The sequence below is a fragment of the Poecile atricapillus genome, chromosome 5 (assembly GCF_030490865.1).
Source record: "Poecile atricapillus isolate bPoeAtr1 chromosome 5, bPoeAtr1.hap1, whole genome shotgun sequence".
Classification (NCBI taxonomy): Eukaryota; Metazoa; Chordata; class Aves; order Passeriformes; family Paridae; genus Poecile; species Poecile atricapillus.
The window spans coordinates 17,914,297-17,941,441 of record NC_081253.1 but is presented as its reverse complement, the minus strand read 5'-3'; positions in this window follow the sequence as shown (position 1 = coordinate 17,941,441).

The following is a 27,145-nucleotide window of genomic DNA, read 5'->3' as shown; positions in this document are numbered from 1 at the left end:
TCTTCCTCTTGACTAAAACTATTTCTAAAAAGCAAAGTTTTCCTTTAACCAGTAGTTCCGATAACAGCGTCTACTAACACATTTGATAAAGCCTGGCATGGTCCTTGTAACATATTTTTGACTGTGGTATTCCCTGAAGATGTAAGTCTTTATGTGCCCTGGCAAGCTCATGGACTTATGTAGCAACCATGGAAAATATTTCTTTTCAGCTGTCAGCTAGGGCTCCCTTTGACACCACAAAACAGGTGGGAGCAGGTAAACAGGCATTCAGGAGAATGAAAGCATAAAAGGGTTGTTGCACTCATTTTTCTAAGATGGCATTCTGTATTTTACATGTGCATTTTGGATGTTCTAGAAGACTTTCTTTGCCTGGAATACCTAGCATAAGATGCTACATTTGTTTGCCTATAGAAAATACATATTATGACTGGAAAAGAAAGAGACCATGTATTTCAAAACTCTGTAATACACATGCATCAGGGTGCAGAGCTCATGTAGTATTTGCAATCTCCAGCCTTTCCACTTCCTGGTTGTGAGTTTTTTTGCAGCACAGCTGTAATGGGAAGTGCTGCATCCCTACCAGTTATCAACTTGCTCATCCAAATATGCTAAGACACCTTTCACGTAATCCTTTTGATGTCATCTCATATAAGGTGATCCCTATAATCTTTCTTTTTAAAACAAAGGAACTTTAAAGTTAATATTGTCACAGAACCATTTTCTTTAAGCAAATCAACATCTTGGCTTGAAGAATGAAATGTCAAATGACTAAGCCCTACTTCTGGAACTTTACAGTACAAGTCTTGAGCACATTTTAACCAGAACAATGACAAGGTGATTGCATGTCTTGATGTCTTCGTCAGGACAGGAAATAGAACATACATTTTTGTGAAGAAAGGTGCTGACTATCCTAGTTTTCATGTTAATATAATTTGGGGGATAGGATATGCAAACAGCTGATCCCAAAGGAAAAATTCTTTATGAAGATAGTTTGCTTTGTTGTATGTGTTTAGTATGCAGAGGAAGGAATTATTTTTATTCACCTATCAGCTAAAATATGAAAATACAAAACTCTAGAATGACTTCAAAAAAGAATACTGTTGCTAGATTTACCCAACATTATAAGATGAGCTTATAAAGAAAGCATAGGTACTAGTGCTATAGAATTTTATTGATTAAAAAGAACCCCACAAAAACTCATAAAACAAAAGAAAGCTCATGCCTTTTACTTATTTTGTTGTAATTGTGGTTTTTTATTGCCTTACTTTGAAATATTACAAAAACTTGCATGACACGAGTCCTCATTTCCAAAGGCTTCCAAAGGAAGCCCTGTGACATAACAGAATTAATAAGAAATTAGTCAGTCACAGGGGATTTGAGGTGAGAATTAAAGTACTTCCAAGTCTTCTGTATAGTCCACACAATTGTATATTTGGACCTGCAGGTGCATATATGCCTCTAAAGGGCACAGTACAGCTGTTATGACACTGGATGTGGAAATACCTGACATTTAGGAGGGTCTCATTTGTGACATGAAATCTCTACTTTGACGTGTGACTGATAGAGATTTACGGATAGCATGAACCATCAAATCTTCCAATTTCTTTAATTTAAAGACACCTATAAGGTGACTGTCTAAATCAGTCAATAAGAAATCCTGATTACAAGCAGTATCGAAGCACTGTATTAATTTTTCAGACTTTGAACATATATCTTTGTGATATTTATAGCCTTAATTTTTCTCTTGGTGTTTGATCCTGGGAGCTGTTTCTTTAGAAAAAGCAAAACATGATATTCTTTTCTTGAAAGGAATTTCCTTCCATTGGTGTGAGGTGCTCAGCTGAAGAAGCATCAGTGTGACTGCCAGAGACTTGAACCTATATCAGATCCCGTGACTCTTTTTTTCAGCGAGAGGCCACACTGTTATATTATATCTAGGTTGCTGTTCCCTTCCTTCTTGGCAGGAAAAAAGTGTTAGCCTGAAGGGAGTAAGCAGGATTCCTGATGGGGTATTCTGCTAGGAATGGGAAATCTGTGCTCTGCTCCTTGTTCCAGGGACTGCTTGTGTTTTACCCATTAATGGTTTTATATAAAGTACGTGAAATTTCATTCATAAAAGCATCATCCCACTGAGCTGTATGAATACATGGTTGTTCAGTGCTCAAGGATTAGATGCTTCCAGGTGTATTTAGAAACAGAACAAATATCTAACTCTCTGTAGTCCAATGGACATTGTGAAGAAATACCGGAACTGCAGGCTAAAAATATGAAACCATAATATCTGTGGCTACTCTGGCTGTACTAATCATCACAGCTCAAGAAAGCTAATGCGATCAGATTGCTTCTAATATATCAGATGCCCTGGGATTATGGGCTACTGCCAGTTTAAGTGTAGGCTGTGTCAAAATGTAGATACTTGATGTTGCTTCTGTCTTGGAGCATTTGACCTGTCTGCATTTGACCAGAAGATACACTAAGGGAAGTCTACATGTTTCTGAAGTGACAGCTGGAGATCAGATAAAATATTTTAACATTTCTACAAAAATACCTGTAATGAAGTGCAACTGAATCTCATTCCTGTGTGAGTTTTGGACACCTATGGAATTAAGCAAACATCTAAAGTTTGCTGGGTTTCCAACCATAAATCTGCCCCGTCCCTCACCAACCAGCAAGTATGTGAGCATGCTTTACTGAAATGAAAGGGAAAGGATAGGCTGTGCTTACTGACAGATGGCTGAGCTGTCCCCTGGGGAGGTAAGAGGTATGAATTTGAACTTTGTCAGACAGAAGTGGAAATTGATACCTTGTCACAATTTAATAAAACACTTGAGCGTCTGCTCAAAAGCTCCTATTGCAAGTGTCTGAGTTGCAGAGTGGATGCTCTTCGTGGTGCAACTTGCGGTCTTATTCCCTGAATGTCAATGGAGTCCTTCTGGATTTACTGTGAACTTAAGGTTCTATCCAAGGGAACCCTTCTGAAGACCTCTCTCCAACCTGCAATCAGAATACAGCTACATGTGTCAGGGTTCCAGTGGGAAGAGGAGATCATTGATGGGCTGAGGTTATCTCACTAGGTTACACCATGGTGTTGATAATGCCAAGGTTACAGGTTTGATCATTGTATGGGCCATTTGGTGATCCTTGTGGGTCTTTTCCAACTCAGAATATTCTAATGCTGTAACTTGCAGTACATGAGCAAGTACATGAATACATATCAAGTCCTACTGTGCTTTACCCATATATATTTTTGCCTGTGAATATGCATACCTAAGTGGCGTATGGACAGATCAGATGTTTTTAACATGGTCTAAGCTCAGCATACACTACAATATCTTTGTGAGCAGGGGCACAGGTTTTCATCCTTCTTCAATGATTTAGTGTAACTGAATCATAATGGAGTTCTGTTCATAGAAGAGAATGTTATTTCCAATGTGTCTGTTTTGCTCCAAACTACTCAACTTTGAGCTCTTAGGAGGACCAGTCAAACCTTTGCTATTTGTAGAAAAAGGGCTTTACACGACTAACACTCCTGTGCTCCTGGGGTTTGGAAGCTAGTTTGAAATGAAAAGTAATATTGTAGTTGTAGTTTTCCATTGAGAATGAAAGAGAAGAATATAACTTTGTTGTAGATTTATGGTAAAATTAATCTTAAATATTTAATTGTAAGAATTGTGAATCTTCTACTGTGCTTTTGTATTGCAGTGACGTGCTGTTTTCTCAAGGTGAAGACATAAACTGTACATATTTTCAAGATAATCCCTTTATTTTGTTTTTTTGTTTGTTAAACCAAAGGTGGAAATTATGATGAAATAAGCTTTAAATGTCTTTTTTATGTTTTTAGCTCCCTAGTACTGTATGAACAGCTCATTTGGGCAATAGCTATAAATACATAGTGGCAGACAAACTGCACAAATGAACTTGGAGCTATATATATATAAGAGTGTTTTGCACAGGTTAAAGGAGAAAAAGGAACATTTTCCTGTGATATCAAAATACAGCTTGATTGAAGATATGCACAGGCGTAAAAGCACACATGATTATTGCTTGAGCTTATGAAAATGGAGCTCTTAATATCTGTTCTAACCTCCATTAGGAATATTATAGATCTGCAGTCTGCATCTATATTGGTTATTTAGCAGTGATAGTGCATATTGTAATTGATCTAGATAAAGATGTTAGTGTAAAGTAGGCAGATGTGCTTAAACCTTATGTGCCCATGAAGTCATATTGGCCAAAGATGGCTTAATCTTTGAGATAAAATGTACAGCTCCACATTGTAGCTTGGTATAATTTTTAAGTGAAAAATGCCTATGCACCTTTATTTAAAGTGACAGAGCTTTTATCAAATAATACAGATAATTAAGTGCTAAAACTGAAAACCATGTCCAAGTGAAGAATTCTGCTGATTTTGTGTGTGATTGTTTACAGATTTTGTTCTCCGTTTGCTCCCAAAGAATACACTTAAACACTCAATCAATGAATAACCTACAGCAGTTTGTTGTAGATTCAATAATGGGGAATGGTGCATTGTACCAGGATAGTCAGATATACCCATAGGAAGTGTCAGTGGTCAAAATGCTTCCATTGCCAGAAGGTAGTCTGAAAATGGTCTAGAAATTCGATACGGCATTGACCTTACATTGTATACATGATCTGCAGTCTGTTTCTCAACCTTATTTCAAGTTTTAAACCAGCCATTTTAATCTTAGGATTTATAATATATTTGTACAAATTTATATTCTGGTTTAAAACTGTTTTTCTTTGTCTATAGCTATGTTTGAGGTATTCATGTTTGTTTTTCCCTCTCTTTATATGTACGATCTTCTTGGTCTTTTTTAGCATGAACATTTAATGCCAGTGAAGTTTCTGAAACTGCAGTCTTAGAAAATTTATACATACTCCTCTTCATTGTCAGGTATCTCTACCTGATACAAAATGTTTTTTAAATGCATAACAATACCAAATTATAGAAAACGTGTTTCTTGACTTCCTGAAAAGCTTTAGCTCCTCTTCATATGAGAAAATGTCTTGGTGTGAGAATCCTTTCTGCCTTTTAACATAGATGTTTATTTAAATATTTCAAATTGAAACAAAAATTGTGTATGAAATTTTAAAAATGTAAATTGAAGATTATATGTCTTACACAAGATGATAAATTAATTTTATTATAAAAAACTAAACTTGTTTCAATCAATACAATTTTTTTTCTCAGTTTTTATTTATTTTTTTTTTAGAGTGGCAGTGTTGATTTTCTTAATCCTGCCTAGGACCCTGCCTACTCCCTATGCCCGAATGGATCTTATGCTGCAACTTGGATGAAACAAAAACTTTGTGCTAATTGACACCACCTTCCTCCTGTCTACTGCCTATTCTAGGTAAGTCAGACAGACACATTTATTGTGCAGTGTGTTCCTTGTTTTCTAAGTTGCCAGTGAAAGTCTTTCCAAATGTGTGCTGCCTTGCCCTGTGCTTCAGACTGATGCATATTAAAGTGAGCATTGCTAATAAATACTTGGAAAAAGGCATTACACTTAGTGCCTTGAGTTATGCATATGACCATAAAGTGAGATTACACCACTTGCGATTTTTAATGTACAGTGTTGCAGGCTGGCTTTCAAAAATGAGCACACAGCTCTAGCATTTGCCTCTTAAATAAAAGTCTACTTGTCCTATTAAAATATCATCCATCAACTTTTTGGTTTAATTCAGATTTTTAAGAAGACCTTCCTCCCTTGAGGTTGTGTATATGATGAAATATTTTAACTGTATCTTATTTAAGAGATGCAAATAAAACCTTTCAGCTTTTTCCAAAGCCTAGAAGTGTTTTGTTTTGCCAGCTGTCTATGAAAGTTCAGTGCATAAAATGTTAGGAGCCTGACTTTTTTCTGTCTTGTAGATCTTTGAAAAATAGGTTTTTGGCATGTCATACATCATGTATCTAAGACATATGGGAATAGTTAGAGATTAAGGTAAATAGACAAATTGAACTGCTTTAAATCATTTTTCCCTGTTTCACTTTTATGAAAGAGTTTATGAACAAAAGTTGACATTAAGCAATCACAATAGGCTATTCTATATGTTTTAGACAGTGGTAAAGACTTTAGTGTCAGAAAGTGTTGCATCACTGATGCTTATATCAATTTGATTGGTGTCCAAGTTTTAAAAATGTTACTTTGTCAAGTCATAACCTTTTCTGAGTCTTTCATTTGTCATTGTTTTGATGATTATATCTTAAGAAAAAAAAAAAAGAAAAATGTTCTGTGCATCAGAAATCATATCACAGTTCATAAGGCTTAGCAATTTTTTTGGATAAAATTAGCATTTTTTTTGTCTTATGTGATATGATTGCTTAGATGTTTCAGTATAAAGGTTTCATTTTAAGGACAAAGATCAGCAATTTTGTTCAAGAAAAGTTTGTTAGAAATGCATTTTAATGAAATGTCGGCATGGCTTGCAAAGCCATTAATGAGAATACTTATTCACACATAGTCACCATACTCTGCCTGTTATTGTTAGTAACAGTGCAGTAACAGGGGGCTTCCAGACCAAAGGAAAAAATGGTGACCAGGCAAGGTAATTCAGAGTATGAATTTGATATAAGCAGATGAGTACTTTTTTTTTTTCTAGTCCTCAACGGCTTAACAAAATAGCACTATTCTGTAGACACCAAATAATTAAGAGGGAATGGACCTGTTTTGCCTATTTGTGTTTTTGAATCTCTGCAGGAACTTAAGAATTGAGAAACAAAAAGGAATGTGCACTAAGGATAGCATCCATGGTTTAGTGTTGTTTCCTTCACTCTGTGATTTCAGAGCAATTATTTATGTTGTCATTCTGAAGGGGTGGGAGCTGGGCTGAGTGTTCAAGATGTTTCTAAGATGAATTGTCCATATCTAAATATTTCTGTGCACTTATAGGAAACTTTAGCAGGAAACAACCAAGTTACAATATTTTATTTTATTCAGATCCTTGGGGGCAACTTGGTCAAGTGATCTCAAATTAAAACACCCTTTCTTCAAACTGTCTACTAAATAGAATGAGTGCTATATGATTAGAAGTATTGTATTTACTTCTTTACAGTATTTACTTGTTATTTGATTGTAGGGAGACTCTTGCTATGCATAGTTTGTAGGCCTTATATTTTTATTGGTTTAGTACTAGTCTTGTAACTAATAGCAAATTCGGTTTATTTTTGGATGCTCTAATAGGCAATACATCAGCAATTTCTCTGATTATGCTAAAACCAGTGTTTTCTATTGATCTGTTTATGAACCAAAAAAATTCTAAAATATTTATTCATTTGCAAAAGGTAATTTTATTCTCCATACAGATAAAAAAAAAGTGTAGAAACAAAATAAGATTTAATTCTGGGAATGTTCTTTTCTCTAGCAAGGTAATAACATTGTTTTGTAATATTTTTAGTGGGTCACTGATTGTTTTGAATTAGAGGATGTATTTAGGACTGGTTTTATGCACTATGTACAAACCAGGCACTGATTATCTTCAGTTCTATGGGTTTAAGTGCAGCTTTTAGTCTCTTTGGTGGGAATGTGCTTGTTTCCTGAAATCAATTGCTATCTTTCTTGTCTATCAAATTAGCTATATAAACCAGGTAACTGAACAAACCCCTACACTATTGAAAGAATTTTTAGGTGTGTTATATTTCTTAAATTGGTGGAGAAATTGCTCTTTACTTTTCTTGATTGGATTTGTATAATAAACTTGATTATTAAACTAAATTCTGACGTTTTGTGTAAAAATATATATATATTAGCACTAGATGCAGCTAAGGCTACGTCTCTTTCTCTCCTTTTCTTAGTATTGCCTATAGAAAGAGTGCCGTGAACTTAGCCTGGCACCCAAATGTTGCTCAGTTTAAGCAAGAGAGCTTTGGCACTTCAATCGCAAGAGGGAGCTGTTGGAGCTCAAACTGCTAAGAACTGCACACCTACGTATTGCCGTTTTAATCGATACCTCTCAGTTCTAAATATTTAATGAAATACATTAACAATTATTAGTTTCCACCATCACACGCTCTGACTACCCTGACATGCATTTTCTGAGAGAAGTATGAAAACAATAATTAAAGTGAATAAACCTACACATTGGCAGTAATATATTTGGTGTGTGTGTGGGAAAAACACCCAATCTTTTCTCCTTATGTTGGTGACAAGCTTAAATCTGCTTCAAAGCAAATAGTCTTGTCAAGCATTGAAACATGACTTTCGTTATAGAAACCTTTGTTATTCATTTATGTTGTTGTGTATCAAAAGTCTGAGGGTCTAACTTTTCTAGTGTCTCTCCTAGGAAATTGAGCGCACACATGAATGTCATATGGTGAAGAATGTCAGTTTATATGAAAATTGAAGAATTATCAGTGTTTCCCCTGCAGTTATGCACAAAGGCATCATTGTCAGTTGCCTTTCTTAGGCCTTCCCTGCAGGCATGATCAGACTCAAGCAGACAGCTATTTTCCTTTAATTTTCCACAGCAAGGCAGTAATGCTTATGATTATTGTGAAGTCAGGAAAAGTTTAGTTTCATCAAGTGACATGTAGTGTTGCAATTAGTTACTTAAGCACTTCTTATAAAATTTTCTACTACAGTATCTGGCTTGTCAGATGCAGCTAAACATTAGCATCTCGTATTAAACAGGAGGGTGAAAACTCCTAGCAGAAAGCCCAGCTGACAGCTCTCAACATGAGCTGAATGATCACTCACAATTGTAATCGATTCTGTAAGTACTGAACACAAACCCCCAGGCAATTGAGGAAAATAGGATGATGAAGGACTGCAAACTAATACGTTACACATCTTCATTGATTAGTCATTGATTAACCATTATTTTTCTGAATGACAAACAGCTAGTGGTAAAGTAACTGAAGCTGATGATTTATTTACATGTTAGACAGAAGATGACTTCTTTATTCAGCTGATTGTGAGCTAATGTGAAACGAGAGCACAGCAACAGTTTAAGAATAAAGAAAGGTTTATTATAATTATTTCTTTTTTGACAGCATTCCTAGATTCAAAAATATTTTTACTGGGAAGAAATTTAACTAGACTTTAAGTAGCACATAAAATTCAAATGCAGATTATCTATATGCTACCTCTAGTATAACTACATTTAAGGAGATCATTTTATAGACTTGGTATTTACAAGAATATTGATCTGTGTTTATTGAATTTTTAATTTAATTCTCTGTTTTGTCCAGTGCCTTATTGGCAATTAGACACAACTGCAGAAATGGCAGAATAATGGTTTGCAATATAACCACTGTCTTTATTATTCTGAAAATATCTCTAAACCTTAGCTTTTAACACCCCATGGTAGGAATCACATAATTAGGAAACAGCCTTTGCTTTTGTGATCAGGGTGTTTTTTTAATATATATCAAACATCTGATTATGATCAGCTCCTACCAATGCAGCATGAAGTGGAACTGATTGCAGTGGAGTAGGGGAGGTGTTGAACTAAGGCTTCTGCCAGTCCAAGGCACATTTTCCCCTTATGGTATGGCTTTTGGTTGTGTGTGGGTTTGGGGTTTTTTTTGTGTGTGTGTTTTGGGTTTTTTCTTTTTTTTTGGTGCTTTGGTTTTTTAAAACATTTTTCTTCCCTGAAAGGGTAACAATCTATTCAATTAGTTTAAGAAAAGAAGCATCTAGGATACTGTCTGAGATTCCCTGGTACAGTCTACTCCAGCTGTGAAAGTATTGTGGACAGTGCCTGTTATTTATTAATGACAAATCATTAGAAATCTTCACTTTCTTCTATCACAGTATTAATTGTGATGAACTTCGTATAAGCATGTGGGTATGTGTCTTCATAGGAATTATGTTCCAAGTTAACAGTAATTAATGTGCACTTAATCTAGAGTGCTAGTTATCTGCAATGTGTATTAACCACTTAGAGAAAATTTGAGTAAAAGATGTATGCTTTCAGGAAATATGAATGTAGAGTAACTATTTTAGTGAAAATCATCACCATAATAATAATGGTAAATTATTGTATCATAAACTAAGTTAAAAAAGACAGCAGTATGCCATAATATATTACTGCAGTTGATGTGCAGATGGGCTTGATAATACCTTCAGTAGCTGTCCATTATTAGACAAAAAATGGTGCAATTCCATTGTCTTCTGGTTCTGCAAATTAATACAACTTCTTAAACATCAAATTCCTTCCCCCATTTTATGGTGAGAACTTATTGTAGATTCTTATGCTCTGTATGTGACTTTGAGAGGCTTACCTACAAGTGGATAGCAACTGATGTCCAGCTGGTATCTTCTGAGCACGTTTACTATGAACCTCTGCTAAACTCTTAGCTTTATGTTGAAATGCTTGTCAGCTGGAGCTAAGCATGATCTTATTTCAGGGTCTGAGCATTTTTCACATTAAAAAAATAAACCTCTGTGCTCTTTCTGTTCAGGTTTGTAACTTGCTTACAAAAGATCTCTGGGACAGTGATGAATTTATGCTATTATTACTTTTGACTTTCTGCCAAGAATGTTGAACCAGTTTGCCTCTTGGCACATCAAGCCATCCCCTAGTTTCAGGACTGGGTTGTACTGGGCAGCAGAAGCATTTCACCAGGCACCAAGTGCTAGCTAGGCAGTTCCATGTTATGAGCCCTGAAATTATGGTGTATACCCATTTGAGGCGTCTTAATTATAAATCTCCACCTCCTCATGGCTAATCAGCCCTGTGCATTTCCAAGGAACCTGCAGCACTCCTGCCCTCCCAAGCACAGCCTCATGATGCACGATGTGCATTCATAACTGAACACTGCTGATTGCTTTAAGTCTGCAAAATAACAAATGAAAAATTATTTTGCAGTAAAACCACAGGGAAAAGCCTCTAGGAGAAAGCATGAAAATACTCATTTCCATTGCTCTTATGTGTATTTTTTAATATATATTTCTGGTTCATTGTATGAAAGTAAGAAATACATGAATCCTTACAGAATTTTGTGTGTCATACTCTGTTTGTGTTACCCATTTAAATTGCCAATTAAGGGCACTATTCACATGAGCAGGAGTTTGATGTGGCCTACTATGTAAAGCTCATATATATGTTGTAATTGAAAAAAAGAAATGTTTTGGATTTTGCATCTTATCCTGAGTCCAGATATGTTATAACAACTACACACGAGCTACAATATGTCTCAGTGTCTTCAAGCATATTTAATATCTTTAAATTTTTAAATGAAAATGTAGCTGTCAATTTTAAACTAATTTGGATGGACAGCAATAAAATGCAAACCTCACTTCAAATTAGAATTTTCAGTGAGGATTTCTAATGGAAAGTAATTGCTGACAATAGGAAATGACAAATTACTAATTACTTAGTTCAATTAGACTTTTGTGCCTTTGGTCCTAAGTGGCAAGCATACAGCAAATCTTGCACTTTTATAACAATTAATGACACTAAAACTATTTAAACTGCCAACAGATGTGAGTAAGAGGACATGAATTGAAACTTACTTAATTTACATACTATCCCAATTTTATACCAAGTAAATGGTGTTTAATTTTTATGTTACAATTAAATATCACTGGCATAGTGTGATTTCTGCAGAACTTCTCAGAATAAAATAGTTTTACTGAAATGCTAGTGCTAATGCTTTTTTTCCTCTTATCACAGCACTATTTATCTTAAAGTGACTCTAAAAAATATAGTGGCAGTGAATGGAATATAATTTTTTTGTAGAGTTTGTGCTTCCTAAGGAGTTTTTCTAAACTGGGCAGTAGAATTGCATCAATCTGGCCACTGTGATGCAAGATTTCAAATTCTGTCTCCAATTTACAGGTGATTGCAAAAATTCATCTAGTTCATACCATTCAGAGGCAGTCAAACAGCCTATGTATGTATTTAATTCTCAGTCTTTAAGAAAAAGCTTTCAGAATATGTGTGTTAGATATTGTTTCTTGATTTATGCTATAGTGACTTAATCCATTTCTTAGCAAAGACTGGAATCCTCATTCTTTTTCACATTTTGCAGTTCAACTCTTCTGAATTGCTTTTAGCTATGTTTCTACTGAACATGAAAAGTGGCAAACCTATATTGACTGCAATGGTTTTTGTGTGGTCATTAATATATTTGTACACACATATGTCTTTGTGAACTTTACCATAATTTCTACACTCCAATACTTCTAACACTGGTTACCTGAAGTTAATTGATCAAATTAGCCTTTTATGCCTTGGGAATGGGTAGCTGCTTTCTAAAGGATTCCATATGATACTTATGACTTCTTAAGGTGTTTAACAATTTTGAGAACTCACCACTTATGTTTGAATGTATGAATGCCTACCTTATATTGCGCGACAACATATTTTCAGTCAATCAAAGAAGAAAACTATACCAAATTGTGGAGTGATTAATCCAACAAAACTGTTTGACTCTACAGATTATTTTGCAAAAGCCTATTTCTAAACCTCTTCCCTTAGATTTCTTTTTGTTTTGCCTAAAGGCAACATTTAAAAGAATTCATTAATGTAATAGTGATTTATGATAATTTAATTTGCCAGAGAAATCTTGCGGGTTTTTTAGCAAGATATACGGAAATAGGAGGTTTTGTATCGATGAATGTTCTGCTGAAAAGATGTATAGAGAGAAAATAATATGCAGGGATAGAAATAGGAATGGCTTTATAAAAGAGGAGGCTACAAGAAAAAATGTAGAACCCAAATAAGGAAAGATTTATAGAAGTGCCTACATTTAGTCGCAAGGAAAAGGTGTTTAGTAAGGTGCATTGTGTAGATGTATAATTTTGTCTTACGAAAGAGTGTAAGTACTGATAATGTTGCAAGAACCTTAATGCAGTGTACTTCAAGACAGACCAAGTATGAGACTGAATATACAATTATGGCATTTTTTCCTTACTGTGCTTTTATCTAAGGTCTTGGCAAACGACTGCCAATTGATTGTCACTTTATTTAGTCTTCCTACACTTTATGGAGTACTGCAAACAAAAAAAATTCTCCTAGATTTGGAGAATGAGGAGTCAGAAAATCTGAACTGAATAGATGTAGAGAGTGTGTATTACACAAGAGGGTTATACCATACAACTATATACTTGAAGAGCTAGCTCTTCACTTGGATTATGTTAGTGCAGTTTTGTTAGCAGAGATGCTTCAGGATAGATCACTTAAGTCTAGCAATTTCTGTTGAGTTGTACTATGTTATAATCCTCTAAAAAGCAACCACCTAGCATAAGCAGTCGATAAAATTTCTAGCAAAAGGATTTCTGTAAGTGTATTTCCCCAGGAGATTGTCATTTTGTGGTTGGTTTGGTTTGGGGTTTTTGATTGGTTTTTGTTTTGATTTGGGGGAATTTGGGCGTGTTTTTTTGTTATAGTTTTTTTTATTTTATTTGGTTTCTAATTTTCCAGTAATTAGGGCAATTATATTACTACTTCAGAATAAAGGTTCTGACTGAATTGAACTGACAGCAGTAGTTCTGGACTAACCTATGTTGTTTCACCACAGCTGTAGTTTTCTCTTCCCAAAAGCTCAGTGAACTTTAGAGCTTGAAATACAAGAGAGACCATAACTCATAATAGAGGAGAAAGGAAAAGCATAGGCTTTTCCCCATAGGGGGTAGGAAGCCTGGGCAGGGACAGAGGAAAGAATGAGTTTCACAAATCAGAAAGGGAAAAAATTGTGGCATTGGTATTGTACTTAGAAAGAGATAATGTGGAAAAGAGGTGATAGCAGGGACAGAAGTATACCTGGAGCAAGAAGGACAGGAAAAAAGAGAAAAACCCAGAAGCGGCCTAATTAGAAGAAAAAAGGAGAGAGACAGATGATAGGGGGTAGGGTGGGGGGAGCAAAAGAAGGGTCAAAAGTATCAGGCAAAAAAAATAATGAAGCTAAGGAAAATTAGCAGGACAGATATAAGGCTAAGAATATGGTGTCTTCATTCATGCCACAATGAATCATGAGAGTAGAATGTTTAGGCTGATTTAATCATCTGCAGAGTGTATAATTTCCTTTATAGCTCCATCATAATTATTGAGGCACTGCAACAGATGAAATATGCAGTTCTGGATTGTTTGGTCTACTGAGAAAAATGAAGAGAAAAAGGATGAAAGGCTGGAGTACAAACCTAGTCATGTTTAATTGTAGTTTGAATGAAATGTACGGGTATATGGGTACATACAACTGAAGCTGAAGATACCTGTGTCTTTAGTGGTACATTAATGTGGAAGCTAGATTGTTAATGACAGTGTTGTGTCAACTAAAAGTACTGAGAGAATGATAATCTACTTCACTGGTGATATATTGGTTTAGTTGTAGAATATACTGAGTTGAGCTGAGTTTCTAAAATGGATTAACATCATTATCATTGCATACGTTTTCTTTGGTAAAACATTAATTTCTTTATAATCAAAAAGTATTTTTGTGGGAATTGGGAAATATAAGCACCAAAGGTCTTTTAGGATTTAATAAGAAAACACAGAATGTCTAAAATTGCCGTAATCTCTTAGCACCTGTGGCCCAGAATATTTCAAAATTGCATTTGTCATTATAGAAACTCTTAGTTGTCTGACATGATTATTCTGATGTACTTTTCTCCAAAGTGGCAAACAATATGAATGGATTTGTACTGAGCTATTTTGCAGATAATTTTCTATTATCGTGGTAGTGAAAATTAACAATACAGGATAATGCTGTAAATATTTTCTAGCGTATGGAAGTAAGTATGCTGCTAATCTATTAGTTGCCTTATTATTCTTCATCATGTAAATTATATATTTCCATTTTATTTATAAGACTAATGACTCTTAACAAGAGCAAGTCTACTGAAAATTTCTGATAAAGATAGGTCTCATCTTTTTTCTTTCCTTTGTAATATTCCACTGCTTCTGAACAGGTAAACAAATTCTCTTAACACCACAACCACCCTCTCCTATTTTTTTAAAGAGGAAATTTGAAGTCCGAAAAGAAAAATTGGTATAATTTAGAACTAAGACCCTGATTCAGCAAAAATCAGCTTGTCTCATGCACTGGGCAAGGCCGCTGAAGTCCTGAACAATAGCTTTTCATAGCTACGTGGGCAGTGGCAGACAGCTGTTTTGCTAAATGGGTCCGGGCATCTTAAGTATGCTTAAATAAAATAGTTTTTAAAGAAAATTTCATCTATGTAATAATAGCACTAAGTAATGGTTCATTATTAAGCACTTTTTTTATTTTTAACCCGGATTAACTGTTATCTTATATTGTGAGATCTGACAGTTGTATTTTTTAATGATTTAAAAATTGGTAAGATTTCATGCATTTGTTTAAAAAATTGCCATGAAGGATGATGCTTTTCAGCGAAAAAGAGCAACTACAGAATAAAAATGGAAATAGGGCAAAATGTGGTTATTTTACAACTCTATTGAGGATAAAGGACTGCTGTAAGTAAAAGCCAAAACTGAATATGAGCCTTGGAGGAAGCATCTGTTCCTTTGAAAGTATAACTGTATAGAACAATAGTAGAGTAAAGAGAGCAACAACCTCTTGGAACAAATGTGGGTGGGAGGAGATGTTTTTAGAATCGATAGGTTTTTAGAGGGATGTTTTTTTCTTTTCTAGCTAAGGTAGGAGCTAATGGCTGGGAGCTGGTGTACCAGTACAATCAGAAAAATTGCAGATTATGGATATGGATTTTGATATTGCTTTTTAGAAGATCTGCTGTTGCTGTAGACAAAGTATACTAATCCAAATACCTTCTTAAGAAAACAGAGTATAGAATATATCAGTGTGTGTAAAAGATTGTAGCTATGTCTTCATATGTGCATCTTCACTAAACAGATTGTAGTTGAGAGTTAAATTGGGGATTTTTGGCCTATAACAAAGCATTGGCCCTTGGAAATAAAGTACTTATATGCTGTTTATATCGGCAGCTATCTGGAGTGGTTGTGAGTAAAATTTTACCTTGCTACTACAGTACTGGAGAAAGAAGCTAATGACTGATGTTAAAGCAGACTAAGTTGAATGTGTTTTGTAGTCAGTCATCCATGAAAGTTAAGGTCAGATTTCTTCTTGACAATTCTCATTTTGGCCAAATACAGCAAAAATGAAACTCATATGTTCTTCTTTGTGTTTTTTTCCCAATAATTATGAGGGGGCATACAGATATGAACGGAAAATTTTCTCCCTCATGTTAGGTTCTAAATAGTTGTTATTGCCAGACTAAAGATATCAAAAATCAGTTATTTCCAAAATCATGAACTTGTCTAATGTCTTTGTGGTAGTGTGAGCTGAGATTATATTGCCCTGTCTTTTTATTTTTATTTTTCCTTCTTTTTTTTTTCATTTTTAAACAAAAATAGATTTTAGAGCCAGGAGTTTTATAATAAAAAAAACAACAAAACTGGTCTGTTTTAAGAGCTTAATACTCAGAGCACTGCTCTGAGCACTGGCAATGCTGAAAGTCTTTGCCTCTTGATGTGGCACATACTGTAATTCATCATGAGGAAGTAAGAGTGAGTAAAGCTTCTTAAGTCTGGGCTGTGCTTTTCTAAAGAGTGTTGCCTACTGGCATCTCAGAGAGGGGGAATCAGCTGTCAGGCTGTCTCAGAGCCTTCTGGCCCTACCAGAAAAATGGATTTGTGTGGCATTAAGTTGTTCTTGCCCCCATTAGGTTGCATCAGTACTGCAGCCAAAACCTGCTTTTAAACTTCTCTTGTATTTGATCCCCTGACTTACGTTCTCTCACTGTTGTAAATTGCTTCTTTGGGGGAAGGAGAAGGGCTGGCCAAGTCTGTGCTTGTGGCTCTTAGTAACAGGTATGTTACACTTCCTTCAGTGATGATTTATCTTTTTTTTTCTTTTCTTTTAAAGTCTCATACAGCATCTTTTTTCTTCGTTTTGTTGCAGATTAATACCAATTAATAGATCTAGAAATTACTGGTAGCTTTCTTGAATAGCAGGGAGTGTCTGAGCTTTTGTTTTTTGACTTGCTAAAATCTAATCTAATATCATTGGCAGATAGGTGTGCTAGTTTGCCTTGACTATATTTGCTACAATTTGATGTTGGGTTCTGCTCCTCATTATTTTAGAGTAAGTCTAATACAAGTCTTCTGAAATCCATTGTCACTGGGGATTTGCCACAAGAACAACAAGGCAGATCTGAAGAATAATTAAGCCCTTACCCTAAAATAGGGAGTGCGTATCTGGCTGTGTGTCCTGCTCCTTGCCAAGTCGAACGGGCCTTCAAAGAAAGAAGCAGCTTTTGGTTCCCAAGTTTCTTCCTTCTATTTCCTCCTTCATTGTCCTTTCAAAAATCTACACATTCTTTCAGTAAAAATACTCACCACTTAGAAGTAATCCTTAATTGCTTTTGATCATGTGTTATTTTCACTAACTGTATTCAATTGGTTTTTTGGGAGTTTTTTTGGTGTCTTTTTTTTTTTGTTGTTTTGTTTGGTTTTTTTTTGTTTTTTTTTTCTGGAAAGGGTTGGCTCGTGCATTGTATCTGCATATTTCTACAAAAATGCTTTTCTTATTCTATGAAAAGATTAGAAAGTCGTGAGATGACAGGAGTTTATATTAGGCTGAGAAGAGTGGGATCTGTTATATTCCCACACTGAGAAGAATAATTTTGTGAAATATTTTTTTCCTCTCAAAGGTGAGATAGCTTTAGGACCCACACTCTGTCACTGCAATCTACCTTTTGTACCAGGGCAGTGTGAGTGCTGGTACACACCAAGCCTGGGGGAAAGCAGTGCTTGCGATACAAGCAGTCTTTCCAGTTTTTCTATATTTCTGCTTAGTCATTAAAGGTACCTTAACACTGACTTTAGTATGATCCACAGGGTTTTGGCAGTAGTTTATTGATTTTTGTGTTTTATTTTTTATTTACTTCTCTGAATTCCATATGGCTTTCGATTTAACTGTACAGGAAAAGGACAAAGAAAAATCCCACTATCTGGTATGTCAAAAACTATACTTTGACTCAGTAGGGAATGATAAGGTAAAGGGCGAAAGACTTTTTTCTGCGGGCCTACAGAACATTGTAGCTGTTTCAATAATTCACAAAACCACTGGTTATTATATACCATTGTCTCGTACCAGGACATGGAGTGTATACAACTGGAATGAAAGGACAGATCCTGCCTTCATAACTGATTGTTCCCCATTTGTCTACTATAGCCTGAGAATCCCTTTGTTTATTGATCAGCTCATTCATCCTAGCTTATATTAATGTTAACACTCAAAAAAAAAGTGGATTTTTTTTTTTCCCCTTCTTCCTGAGAAGGCTAATTTTCTTTCAGGACTTGTTGTCCTTCCTCTGTTAGTGAAACAGCTTTCAGTTTCCAGGCTACCTAGCTGAAAGACTGTTTGTGGCTATAAAAGAGCCAACCTGGGGCTCAGTACATGGATCTGAGGAGGATTACTAAGGATTCTAGGGCATTTTGCCTCTGTCCAAAATTACTTTAAGGCATTGGTGTCAGATAGCTTGGCTGTGTCTGATGGATCAAGGGGACGGAGTGAGAGTGAGAAAGAGAGGTGAAAGGGATAAGGAAAGGATTGAGGACAAAAGGAAGATCAGAAAGCAGTCTGGGTAGTGAAGGGAGAGACAGGAACAATATCTTACTTGTGAACTTCTATTTCTAACTCTTTGAATACCAAAGGCGATTGAGAGCATTTCTTCAGACATATTGACACAAGCTGGAGACAGGTGACTGGCTTTAAAATTCATTGCTGATTGTGAAGTGTCTATATAATTTTAAGATTTCTATATTTGACAGTCTTTAAAAGTAGGAAGGTGTATATTCTTATTGTGAGTCATAAATAAAAACGAATCAGGTGTTTTTCACTGTAAGACTATTTCCTTTCAATTTCATTCATTTTGACAATTCTTGGTAGTAGCTGTTCAAAAAACATTCAAACCCACAATAAGCAAGTTGGAGGTCAGGACTGCAGTGTGTTTTCAGAGATGCATGTTAAGAGAAGCATCCTGACCGTGGTGTGAGTGGCTGTGGGTGCTGAACAGGCTGTGAGCCCAGTGCCTGCTACTGGGAATTTGTGCTAAAGTCATCTGGGGAGGAGCTATCAGAGCATCTGCACTGTAATGCTGATGCCTGAGTCTCACTTGCTGCCGTTGCCAATATCTAGTACTGTGACCTTTGAGACAAGGTGCATAATTCTCTGTGTTTTCTGCAGAAGTACAACTTAGAGTAATGTTACAAAAACCCAAACAGGAGCTCCAGAGTTGTGAAATTTTCCCTGGACCCTCTTCTTTTGAATAAAACCAAGACATAATTTTTCTAATATAAGTGTGTGAGTGCTGGTTTATAAGTATGACCAGTTTCCTTATCTCACTGCCCATCCATCTGTGGATATACAGCCAGAAGAGAAGGCAAATTTTATCCACGGACAAGATTGTCTTCCTATGAATCTACAGGTGTTACTTACAATCTCTGGTTCACATGGGACAGAATGATAGTGATAGTCGTGAGGGTTGGAAATGGAAAAGCCAGTTATATGTAATTATTTTTAGTGCTTAGATATCAGGGTCACTTAAAAATACTTGCAAGGTCTAAACAGACTGAGTCATTAAGAGACGGTCTCTTAGATAGGAGCATTTGCAGCACACTGGGGAGAGGAATATGAACTTTGGTATTGTATTGGTATTTGGTATTGGGCCAAATTTTTTCCTCCTGTATTTTGGATTAGGTCTGTGTAATTACTGCTTTCTGTGTATTTTGATAATTGAATTCAGACATGTAGATTTTCCCCCCTCTGGCTATAACTGTAGCCCTTTCTTAATCTTCTATAACAAAAAGCACGTCAAAGAAATTTTTATTTTTGGAGTATTACTTCATCCTGCATCACTCAGTGCTTTGCCTGAAACGTATGAAGTTACTGTGCAATCCAGAATTTTTGTTTGCAGAAGGTGATGATAAAAAGCCTCTAAACTTTTGAAGAACAGTTTTTATTTTTTGCCCAGGAAATAAAACTGGGGGAATCACCAAACAATACAAACCAGTAGACTGAAATGTTGTTATTTGCATTTATAAGAATGTATGAAGTGATAAATATACCCTGGTGGAAAAATAATGAAGATACCATTAAGCTTACTTTCAGAAGTAAATGGTTAGTGAAGGCCTGGTGATCCAAATTTGGGTCACATTTGGCTCATAGTTACAGAAAATGCATATGAATTTATATCTGAATTAGATTTAGGGGGAGGGGAAAGAACCCACATTAGTATCTGAAACCTTGTAAAACACTCTCCTGAGACAGCAATATGTCTAAGAACAAACTACATATGTACATATATTTATGATTTCTTGTGTTTGACTTATTTACCAGCAAAGAATTTGGAATAAAGTAATAAACAAAGCTTTGCATAGACTTTTTTTAAGCTTTTTTGTTGTTGTTGTTTAATCCCCTATATTTTGTCAAACTGCAGTTTCATTGCTGGATAATATGGTAAAAAGATTCATTGTAAGGGTTATCTAACACTGGTGGTGTTGATGAATAGTTGCAATTAATACATTCCCTTAATTAGTCTGATACCCAGAAGATGCACCTGGCAGGTCATTTTAATACTACAATTGATTTATTGCTGCTAGAAATGATTTTACCAGCTATCTTCAGAGAGCACAATTAGAGAGTATTTCATTTTTTTTAATGCATTTTCACTGAGGAATAAACATAAAAGGTCTATGTAATTCAGAACAAAGCAGCTGTAATGTACTAATGGTTTATGGATTTTATTAATATTCAACTAACATTACAGTCAATTTTAGAGAACAGCAACCTATTTTCTATATGAACTATCCATTTTTAGTATGAGTGTTTTATTTAAAAAAACAATAAACCCATGATATTTTAAATTAATTACTATTACCAGATATGGGAAATCTTAAAAATGGTCTAACAGTAAGAATGTATCAATAGATGCTGCATGTGATATATGTGTCAGATGCACTGAGATTTAGGAAAAACTATATATAAGCTATGCATATGTATTATATTTTTTGAATCATGATGATGTCCCTTTAAACAAAGAAATATTATTCTGAGGTTACTACAACAATGTAACTGAATTAATGTGGGCTTAGCCTGTCATAAAAGTATCAACTTCTACTTTCGTATTTTTAAATCTGCTGTTAAAATTGATGTTTAAATTAGTTTGTTCTACCTTTTTTCCTTCCACCTTACTGTATTTTTCTCCATTTTTAGTGCTGCAGCAGACAGCATGGCTGCCTTTTGTTAGCCTCTCTGCACTAATATCACTGACACTGTGGAAATGTCCAGCAGGCTCCCTTTCTACATGATAGGGAAAAAAAAGTAATTTCTTCAGTAAGAACCTGTTAATTCTCAAGTTTTTTCAAAACTACTTTTTTCATCTCTATTCTAAATGAAAAAATGTTTTCCTGATGGGGGGGGTTCATGGCAGGGACAGTGGGGAAAGACAAAATTGTTCAGCATTTGGACTGTCTGTTGTTTGTATGCCCAAAATCTTAAGTAGAATAATGGGGAAATTTTTCATGCAGCAAATATAAGGTTACCCTTTTTGTTTTAGGTTATTCTAGATTCACCTCAGTTTTATCTGTTTTCCAAACATCTTTTGCTCTCCCTGTGACTTGAGGGGCCATACCTGATACACCAAATGCATCTCCATAATCTTTAATGTGGTGTTAGGGTGTGGGGATCCTATCTGCTCTCTCAGCCAAGGCATCAGGAATTGAGTGATCTGCCTTTGGAAGTGAGGGCCTGTTTTTTTTTAAGATCTCTAGTAGAATAACTCCTGACCTCACAATAAATGTGTGAGAAAATAATTATAGTTCAGTAATTATGGGTGGTATTTAGCCTGATGTGTTATTTTACATCACTTCAGAGTGCATACAAGGTGTCATATAGAAAAAATAAGAAAACATTCCCCTTCACCTTTGAATCTTCTGATCCATTTTCAACATGACCTAAAAAATGGCACTGAGCTATAAAATAAAGTAGGAAATTGTTACTAAACAAGGATGTTATTTATAGCAGAGTTAAGACTTTGTTTAAGCCTGCCTGAACTCAAGCTCCAAGTCTGGGATCTCTGCTTTGAAAAGATGTAGCCCAAAATGATGAAAATCTGTTATTACGACTAAACTGTTCTGGGCACATACATACATTGTTTTTCACTAGAATTACTGGCAATTCTATGAGGAAGGCTTGACCATGAACATCTCAGCAGCTTAGCAGACAACCTGTCCTGAGGGCCAGGCAAATACAGTTGGTGGAATGGGAACACTCCTTGGTAGCAATGTAGGTTTGAACAACTCCTAAGGGAAGAAGAGCAGTTTGGAGGTGACAAAATTGTGATAGCAAGAGATTTTCTACAAGGCATGTAGTAAGTAATATCAAGACCTTCAAGCACTGTCTTGGGGGACATGGTGAAAACATTCAAAGTTGTACCTGTGTCACAGCCAGATCAAAAGGACCTCCCACTTTCTGTTGTTTTTTTGGGACTTGGAAGGAGGGAAATGCTCAGCACTCATCAGGGAGTTCAGAATAGATGAAGATGCAGCAATCAGTGATAATGAGTGGCTTCAAGGAGTTTTGGCTGAACAGGAATCACTTCCTTTCAATTTAGTTGACAGGGAAGCTGATGGATATTAGAAACACTCTGAATAATAAGGTCAGGATATGGATGCTGTACACAGGAGGCATAAGTTAAAGTTGAAAAAGAATTAAAAAGTGAGTTAAGTTGTAAGGCAATGTAGCATGGCAGTAATACCTCTGGATGTTTGGGTTTAGTTTTTTGCTTTCTATTTTTCCACAGCAAAAAAATTCTACCGGGGCATTTGTTTTTATTTCATTTTTACTTTTTTTTTTTTTTCTCCCCAGGCTCAGATTCCTGTTAGGTTTGATACCTAAGGTGTAACACAAAGCCTTTGGATGCTGTATATTTTGGAAGCTATGTGTTAAAAACTGTCTCACCAATTTCTTTTTTTTTTTTTTTTGTGAAAATACTGTGCAATCTTTTAATCTTTTTGGAGAATGCAGAGGTTTTTCTACAATTAGTACTTAAATGGTATGAATTGAAAAAGTGTATAATGGTGTGTTAATATAATTTAGCTTTAGTTTTTCAAGGTCTAAAACTACTTAATGCAACACGTATGAAAAAGTATAAAAAAATAAAATCTTATTTAATAATATATTTAATAATATTATAAAATAATATTCAAATATACTTCACAATATTTAATATAGAACAAAAACAACGCAAGCACTTCCAGTTGCAAAGTTAACACCAACATGTATGTGGTGTGGTGTTTTGTTTAGTTTTTTTATTTTGTTTTGTTTCTAAGGGATTTTAGTGAAGATTTAAAATTATCATAGGTCTCAGTGCAGTTTGTTTGCTCCCCACAAAAGCAGAGATGATTTTTATTGACCAATCTTTGATCCAAGAGATTAAAGAAAGTACTGTAAGAGCAGTGAAAAGGATAACACTGTGGGGGTCAATAGGCTTACTGCTACTTGGAAATGAAAGTGAAGCATTCCATTGGGAGAGGGGGTAATTTAGCATTCTTACTGGGAACTTGAGCATTTTCCCTTTCCTATTTTTTTTAAATTTTATTTTTTAAGGGAAGAAAAATTATTCATCTTACTTACAGGTTTCTTCATGACTTAGTACCATGGCCATAATATGAGGTCATTTAGAGGGCACTAGATTCACCCAACGTAATTCTGCACAATGCTTTTTAGCCTGAATGGCCTGGCTGTCACATACTCACTTCTTGATTGAAATGTTTCTGGTAGACTTTTGGAATGCAGTCTGAGGGCTTAGTGACTCAATATTCTCAACATGAATACATTTTCTATTTCATAGAAAGTTTGAACTACTTGAAGTAGTATGAGCTACTGCAGAGTTAATGTGTCTTTCTGTTGTTTCTTGAAGTGCTGTGAACTTCACGCAAATCTGGTAAAACTGCCTGAGTAAAAAGGAAATGAATGTCCTAGCTTGATACAGTTTTATTTTTTTATGGCTTCATCATCGTCATGGCCCTTTTTTATGAGGGTATCAAAATGACTGCTGAAAAGAAAATTTTTCTTCTTGAAATAGCCATTAATATCCCTTTCTTTTCCTGCTGTGTGTTGTTTTGCCTGGTTTTTATTTTTTTCCCTTTTCTGGTCCGAGCAGTATGATTTTTGTTGTCTTTTCCACTGCAGAGAATAAGTGCAGGAAGAGCAACAGCTGGTATGACTTTGATTGGGGATGTGCTGAAGTGCTTTTGTTTACAGAATATTCAGAAACACATGAGGCCTGGCAGAGTACTCGTGGCACGCTTCTTCCCATCTTTGAAAAATTGCCAAAGAAATCTGATTGAAATTGGCCAGTTGTATTTGTTTTGCTGTTTGCCTGAGACAGGTTTGCAGGCTTAGAATATTCTAACATTTTGTTTAGTTTCCTACTAGCAAATAACAGATTATTAACTGATTTTAAGAGGAAAGGAGCCCAGAAAATTCTCAGAAAGCCTCTTGTGTCCTATGCATCTGTACAAGATATTGCTTATCATTTCACCTAGGAGACTGATTTGCTTTGTCACAAAGAATATCCATAGTTAATTTAGCTGTTATAGCTTGTGAAACTTGGCTTTTGTGCTGTTGCAATGTGAAGTAAACATTCCTTTATGTCAAAATCAGAAAACACCTGTCTCTGCTTCTAACAGTCTTCCAAAAGCACTAATGAAAGTGTAATTCTACCACGAGTAATGGCAGAGTGCCCATGGACCTAGCAGAAATTGTGACTCTTATTTATTTATTTTTAAGAATTTCCTGCTGACTACTAACGGGACATTTTGGTAATCATATAAGAAATAGACTTAAACTAATCCTTGAAATTCATGAAGTATTGAGATAAAATGGCTATTATGGTTATGATTAGGTGACATGAGTTTTTTTACAGTTCATTTACTATTTGCAAGTGGTTGTTTGCAACATTAGCTACATTCTTGAAATTCTGTGCTGAAACGTATTTTTCAATATACCTGGTTCACGTTAGGTTTTCTACAAAATCATCAGCCCTGTTGTCATTCAGTATTTGGGTATGAATGGGTGTGTGTGTGTGTTCTTGGTATTTTGTTTGCTTTTTTATGCTTGTTTGCTTTGGTTTTGTTTTGGTTTTTTTTTGCTTTTTTGCATCCTTGACCTTGACTGTTCAGGAACTTGTAGTTCTTCATTTCGTTAATAACCAGTGATATGTCAAAGATTGTTTTCAATTAGAACATGGTGTGAAAATGTGAAAATCAAGCTTTCTGAAAGTTTACAATCCATATTTATTCTCTTCTCTTACTAATTTTTAGCTTCTGTGCTCTGTACTTACACCTTTTTCCTGATTCTTTTACTGTAGGTTAAATTGCATGTTTTCCATCTCTTAGCTGTGGCAATGTAAACCAAAAAGTAGAGATCTGAATGAATTCTAAAGTTTCAGAAACAAGAAGAGAAAGAGGGAATCCCAAATGTACTATGGAAAAATAAAGCCCTTTTGATATGGAAGGATCTAACTTTTTGAATGCTGCTGTCTTGGGGTGATGTTCAGTGAATCTGGCACAGTTTATACTACAGTTGCACAGTAGTATATTCAGGAAGTGGAAAGGCAGCAAGAGTAGCAGCCAAGATTAAGGCTTTTACTGCAAAGTTAGAAGTAAAATAACTTCTGTACTCAATGCTGTCTATTGGTATAATGGACAGGATGTGGTATTAAATTTTGTGTGCCTTGAAAGCACAATATTTTTGTATTTTCTCCAGCAGCAAAGGGTTTTTAAAAAGGGTGTTGTTTTTTTTAAAAAGGTTGGGTTTTTTTTTCTTTGGGGATTTTGTTTGGGTTTTTGTTTGGATGTTTGGTTTGTTTGAGTTTTTTGTTTTGTTTGTTTTTTTTATTTTTTGAGACAAACTGTATGTGAAAGATTGTAAAATATCTGTGTAAGATTTCTGCTGTGTTAACAATTAATGGGCATGATCTTAAGATCACTTGTTGCTTGGAGAGGGTTTTGTCCATGATAGGCATGTTCCTGAAATTCTAGTGTGGTCCACAGGTATTTAAAAAAGAAAAATTGAAAATAAGTAGCACAGATTTTTCTGGGTAACTTCATTATGAATCTCTGATTTGTGCAAAAATAAACAAGCTTTTATTTTACTACATTTTGAATCTAAGACATACACATTTTCCATGCTTCGAAGTGTGGTGTTTTGGCTATGAAAAACTGAAGGATATATTGCTTGTTATCAAAAATGTCCATTTTTGTTTTCCAATTCAAAACTACATGACTTAATTTAAGCAATACAGAAGAGAGATAAGAATGTTAAATTGAGTTAACTGAATATTGTCAGGAATTGTGAAAGACATAGAAAGCAAGTGGAGGACGTCACTGAAAACAAACTAAAAACAAGGCGGAAAATGTTGCACACTGGATTTTTCTTATGAGTTTTTTATTCCAGTGAAACCTTTAGGTACCAAAGGCTTGCTAGTTCTAAATGGCAACAGCAGCTGACTTAAATTCTGTCCTGGGAATTTCCACTTTAGTCAGTTTTTGTTCTTGTCTTTCAACTTGCATTGTTCCACTCAGGGATATGAGTTTGGTTGCCATAATTCATTAAATCATTGTTTTTTTTTTTACTTAATCATTAAGTTGTCACCAAAATATATCCTCAAGGGCATGACAGATATTATAAAATAGTCAAACCAAAGTGATCAGGACTTAGTTTAAAAATCTATACTTATTTCAGTTGGTGTAAAACTTCACAGGCTAAGGTGGGCAGTTTGGAGGTTTATTTTTTTAATTTTTCCAGTCTCTACTTTTCAGAAGTATTTCTTTTTCAAGCAGGTTTAACTTTTAAGTTCTCCTAAGCTTTTTTGTGTGTTTGGCAATTTAGAATTCATATTTCAGTATCCCATGTTCTGTCTGAGGTGGGGATGAATAAAAGGAGTACCTTTTAATGATCTACAGGATTATAATAGATTAAATTCTGTCAGATTGGACACAATATAGAAAATATTAATATAGCAAATATATCTTGGAGTTTCCTTAGTGGAGTGGGCATGAGGTGGGGGAGGAGAGGAGTGTTGCTGCTCTGAAACTGAGTCCTTTAGGCTGTCAACTTCAACCAAATTAAAAAATGTGTGCCAGCCTTAAGTTGGCACGCTTGAGT